At 37.5% G+C, this 5,697-nt stretch overlaps 1 pseudogene across 1 annotated transcript; it reads right to left on the minus strand.

The window, feature by feature from the left end:
• Positions 1–2,895: 2,895 nt before the first annotated feature.
• On the minus strand, positions 2,896–4,183 carry LOC143578248 (R-linalool synthase QH1, chloroplastic pseudogene; annotated as a pseudogene). The gene is made up of 3 exons (XR_013143228.1): positions 3,773–4,183; positions 3,171–3,389; positions 2,896–3,085 (listed from the first exon to the last, which is right to left on the minus strand). The product of XR_013143228.1 is annotated as an R-linalool synthase QH1, chloroplastic pseudogene (transcript).
• Between the last annotated feature and the right edge of the window lie 1,514 nt (positions 4,184–5,697).

Below are 5,697 nucleotides of genomic sequence, written 5' to 3' on the forward strand. Positions count from 1 at the left end.
ACCCGTGTACGTTATGGTGGAGATGTTAATAAATCTATGCTAAACAAGAATGGCCTGTGCCCACCATACAAATATCTTCTCCATGTTCTTATTCACTGTATGAGTGGCCGTCGGGGTGGCTTTGATGAATGTCGACTCAGTTTGCAATCAGCCTTTGTGGCTTTAATCCTCAACAAGCCATTCAAATACTCTGAACTTGTATTTGATCATTTGGCAAAACAAGTTCAGCAGACGGACCAGAAGAAGAAATTTTTGACGTATTCTCGGTTTTTGCAGCTGATCATTCAAGACTTGATACCTAATTTAGCAATTGATCAAACCTTGGTGAATGATAAGCTTTATATGGAACACATGACAGCCGACACAGTACGTAGAATGGCTATCTATCGAAAGGCAAGGCCATCAGATAAACGAATGATTGGTCATATTGTTGATCCTAATTATGTATGTCCTTCCGAGGATCACTGGATTCATGATGATTCAGATTTCGAGCGTGAGGAAGGAGAAGGTGGGAACGATGGTGATGATGGAAATGATGGTGGTGATGGGAATGATGGTGGAAATGGTGGTACTGGTGATGCTGCTCTTAAAGAACAACAAGATGCAGTTGATGCTGCATTAGCTGCCACCATTGCTACTCAATTAGAAATAAAGAGAAAAGGGAAGGCAGTGGAAACTGGTAAGCCATCAAAGAAGAGACCTGTGTCTTCTGGGCTGGTGTAATTATTGGTGTGCCTACACCTCGTCAAACAACGACTCAAAGCCCGGTAGTGCCCATTACAACTAGCACTCCGGCAATGACTTTGACGATAACGATGGTACCACATGAGCACTTGGGTATGATACCTCAGTCAACATTAACTGAAATACCATTGCCAACTGATACCTGTGTCTACAACTCCTCCAACCATACCTATGAGGCCTCCTCCTCCTCCTCCTCCTCCTAGTGATCTCTCATTTATGAGAATTACAAGGCCTCAAGGTCCAATCCAACCAATTCATCCATCCTTGTATGCTTTGCCACCACATCGTCAGACAGAAATGCTTTTAAATCTTCTCCATTTGTATGAGAACCAGATGAATGCTGATCGGTTAAATCAAGAACGTCTAATGGAGAATCAGAAGAAACTAGTCAGCTATGTTTCTTTCTGTCAAAAGGAAACAAAGGCCCTACATGAGATTGTTGAATCTCAGGGGGTGAAGATTAAAGATCAAGAGGATTTGATTCTTCAATTGACTTGCAAAGATGATGCTTTGAAGAAGATCAAGAATAATGAGGAAGATCCTAATGATGATGAGTTTGGTGCTGGTGGTGAGACTAAACAAGCTCAAGACCCTGCGTCTGGTGCAGGTACGAGTTCAGTTGATGATTCAGAGAAACAAATTGTTATGTATCGTGATTACTCGGCTGCTAAACCAATTGAAATGATTGAAGCCGACACGGTAATAGTTATGGATGGATCGGGGGTAATTAGAAGCATGGTGAACAAGGATGAGATAGAGGAGGGTGAGTTTTTCGACAGATCTCTGACACGAGAGCAGATTTTCATACTGCTTGGGTTGAATGACGAACAGTTGACCGTGTTAGAAACAGAACCTGATGTCGAAGTGATGAATGAGGAAGGAGTTGAGGATGATCTGTCTAGTCAAATGAATACAGATTTTATTTACGAAGATGAGGATGTTGAGATGGAAGACGTCACGGCTGAGGAGTATCCTGACTTGTATCAACACACGAACGTTGATCAAGGTTCTCCGGTATTTAATGAACAAACTTTTAAAGGAGCTGAGGATGATTTGGAAAAGATGTCTAAGGGAAAGAAAGTTGTGGATACTCGTTTTGACTCAATTGTGGACCCAACTGATGAAGATATTGCTAAGTGGTTCAGATTTAAAGTTGTGGGTAAGATTATTAAGGCGTATCGATTTGTTGATCAAGAACGGAAAGACACCGCAACTGCATGGGTCAAAGAGAATCAAGTAACTACCTTCAAGACTGTACCCAAGGTTCATGGTGACATAGTCTCATGGCTATACGATTCCGAGCTTAAGGTATGTATAGTTAAATGGGATAAGGGAGTTTAGTATTACGAGAGGATAATGGATGTTCTTACACTACCGCGTTGGGATGTTCGTACCCTCGCGAGGCGTCCATTTATCAATCGTGGTGGCATCCAGACAGCTGAGTGGTTTCATCAACACTTGCTGTTCGAAGTTAATCATGGATTCAAGTTCTTGAAGCCCCAGGTCCTGAGACGTAAATGCATTGATGAGATTGATCCAAAGACTGGGCGGAAGAAACTTGTGCTTAAAGTTAAACCTCCGAAAATGATGAAGAGAGTGCCGGTGAAGACGATGCCCCAACAAATGCATCTCTCTTTCAACAGATGGTACTATGACAATCGTACGGGTGAGGCCGTCATTGTTCTTGGTCGAGGACTGGAGACTGAACTGATCAAGATAATCGACCCGATGTGGTTGGTTAATTTATCTGAAACAGACCTGGCTATGTAATTCCAACACGTTGTGCGTGTCTGTCATGAAAATGGAATTCATAGTTGCAGAGACTGGCGGTCCAAGCGCTTCAAGTAACTTAAAGACAAAGAGCTCAAGACGAGGGGGTGTCTGTTAGTGCACGGTTTTGCGTCTTGAGTCTTTGTAATTATCGTTAACGTTTTTGTTTAATATTTAATGTAATAATTTGTTTAATTATCATCTAGTTCGTTATGTATATAGTCTAGTTCGCTAGGGGATGTTAGCGAACTAAGACTTAACCTTATTCCCTCCTGATTCGTTAGGGGATGTTAACGAATCAGGGGGTGTTTCGCTTATTTAATATTTGTAACGAAGTAGGTTCTGGTTCGCTAGGGGATGTTAGCGAACCAGACCTGTCTTCTATATATAGTGAACCCTGTTCACTCTTAAGTTAAGTTTTTGAGAGTCAACTGCTTTCTTAAGGTACGGTAGGCTGTTGAACCCTGTTTTTGTCAATGTGTTATATGCAATATCATTAATCGTGTTGTAAAACCCAACGAAACATATCTTCATATAATCAGGGAGTTCCTCGATCGCATTGATGTCCCATCTAGTAATTAGACTTTTTATCAGTAAACTAGGTCCACATACTAGTTGATAACATGGATATTAAGTGAAGTAAGAGTATAATTTACCTATGGACAACGTCCGTAAATAGTTCAAGTTCATCCAAAGTACCATACACATCATAGACATCATCGATAGCGGTAATAATGGAATTAACCTTTGTTAGTGTTCTCCTTCCAAGACTATGCTGAGGTAGATGACCGAAACCAGTAGACCATAAGAAATGCTCCACCAACCGATCTCTACCAAAACTGAGTTTCTCATCCCATTTTATATTTCTCCACCACCTATTATAATTAGTATATATATTTAAGGGCATTTATTATATATCTACTTTCTAAGTTCCTTTATTACATATTTACTGAACCTTTAAAAATCAAGTACATAATTCTCATTCTTAAACCACATATATTACATTTACTCATTGGGTCAAGTTATTCAACAAAATGGTACGAAAATGAGAAGGATTTGTGTCAAAAAAATAATTAAAAAATGTCATAACTCAAAATAATAAAAAAAAAATGAAAAAAGTACAAAAAAAATTTGCAAAAATTTTTCTTCCTTAGTCCTCGTTCTAGAAAAAAGAATCAATGTTTGTTAGGAAAAAATCACGGTGTCTTTTTATTTAGAGTAAAGTGTCGTTTGTGCACACATGAGGTAGAAATGATACCTTGATGAGTGTTTTAGATCTTCAATATGAATAGCCTGAACCATATCAAAATCCAATTTTGCAAGCTCGATCAGTGTAGGATTTATGTCAGTTTTTCTCTCATTGAGTTCGATAAACCACTTCGCCTCTACCCTCGGCACTCTCCAGTGTAGAGGAAGCTCCAAAGCATGGTTTACTAAAGATGATATACTCTCATAAATCATGTCTTGATTTTTTCTTAGATATTTTGTTGTGAAGTCTCTAGCCTGATCCAATATGTCTTCATCCTCCAGTGAATAATAAGAAGCCTCGTACAAATTTAATATTCCCATCATATCATTGACTAATTGGGGTTTAAAATTTTGAGTCTTGTCCATGAAGTTGTGAAATATCTCTATATATAAGTCAAATAAACATAACGTTTAGTTTTTAATATCAACTAAACTTCATGAAAGGAAAACAAGATATACCTCAAATTAGTGGGCAGTTTTCATTTGCTTTATTTAAGGAATCGTCTTTTTTTTAATAACAATTTTTTTTACTTCCCTGGATTCGTCGCAACTCCATTAGGTGATTAAGAAACTTTGTCACTGTCACTAAACATTTAAGTAATCTTATGAATACAAATTTCTTATATTATCGTACCTTGAGGAACATGATAACCATGTCGTCTCATTAGTCGAAATCCAGGGGCTTTAAGGTTCAAATCCATTTCCTCCCACTGTTCATGAGTTTTATAGTAATTGCAATAAATCATCTCCAAGAGAAATCTTATTTCATCTTCGAAATGATACGATATTCTGAGTCTATGAAAATCATCTATCATCTTTAGGGTGTCCAATTGATTTCCCATTTTTTGTATCATCATCTTCACTGCATCCTTTAATGCATCTGCTCTTGCCTTGTGATCTTCTCCCTAAATGGTAAAAATATTATAAGAATTATCTACGAAAGGAAATTAGCAGAACTATCCGTAACTGGAAATAAAGCTTTAGTTCGTACTTTGTATTCACCCGAGAGTGATTGAATATGATCAAATGACCATAATGATGGCGCATAGTTTGCTGATCGTCTAGGGACTGGCTTTGTAGGGACAATGTTTGAAGTGGATTGCGATGATACTATTGGCTTGCGAACGCTACATCGTTTACTTCGGTCATGACAACTTTTGTACTTAAGAATTGAACAAGGAAAACAGGACATTGAAGCCATCTTCAAATAGATATGCTATATAGTAATAAGTTGGTCTGTAAGGTGTGGAAGTTATTGTTATCATGCATGTGGGTATATATAGAGGAAGATGTAAACTTAGGCATTGGAGACTTTAAATTATGTTATAATCTTATCTAAGTAGTAAATAAACTAATTGGAAACATTACTACCCTCACTAAAAAAGAGAGTAGTTTATGTGTGCACATGGATTATAAAAAATTCAAATACTTGAAACAAATCAAATCAAATAACTTCCAATGAAAAAAAGGGACTTTGAACACCTCTATAAATAGTTTAAACTATAAATAGTGTGACAAACTGAAAGTTTTTGATTTTTTCAGACACCCATCGCGACTTGACACAAATTTTCGGGACGAAAATTCTTTCAACATGGGAATGATGTGACACTCGTCAATTTCAGGTTAACTCCGTTAATCCGAACTCCGTTAATTCAAACTCAAGATCACACGAACTATGTCATTCCAGTTAACGCATATCTCATTAAATTTAATTAGGGTTTAAATGACGCATGACAATCACTACACAAGTAGTCTTTTGGAATTTCACCGAAACACACACGAGTCGACTCAAACCGTTGGTGAACAAACGATAAATATTATAAACAAGTACTTGGTATAATTACGTGTTACGTTTATATGTGTACATTTGTGCTTGTATGTATAACATCATATTATGGATGTAATTGACTAGTTATGCTAGAATTAAACTAAACT

Source organism: Bidens hawaiensis, unplaced genomic scaffold (assembly GCF_021521415.1).
Source record: "Bidens hawaiensis isolate Kalapana, Puna unplaced genomic scaffold, B.hawaiensis_p1.1 tig00029082_1, whole genome shotgun sequence".
Classification (NCBI taxonomy): Eukaryota; Viridiplantae; Streptophyta; class Magnoliopsida; order Asterales; family Asteraceae; genus Bidens; species Bidens hawaiensis.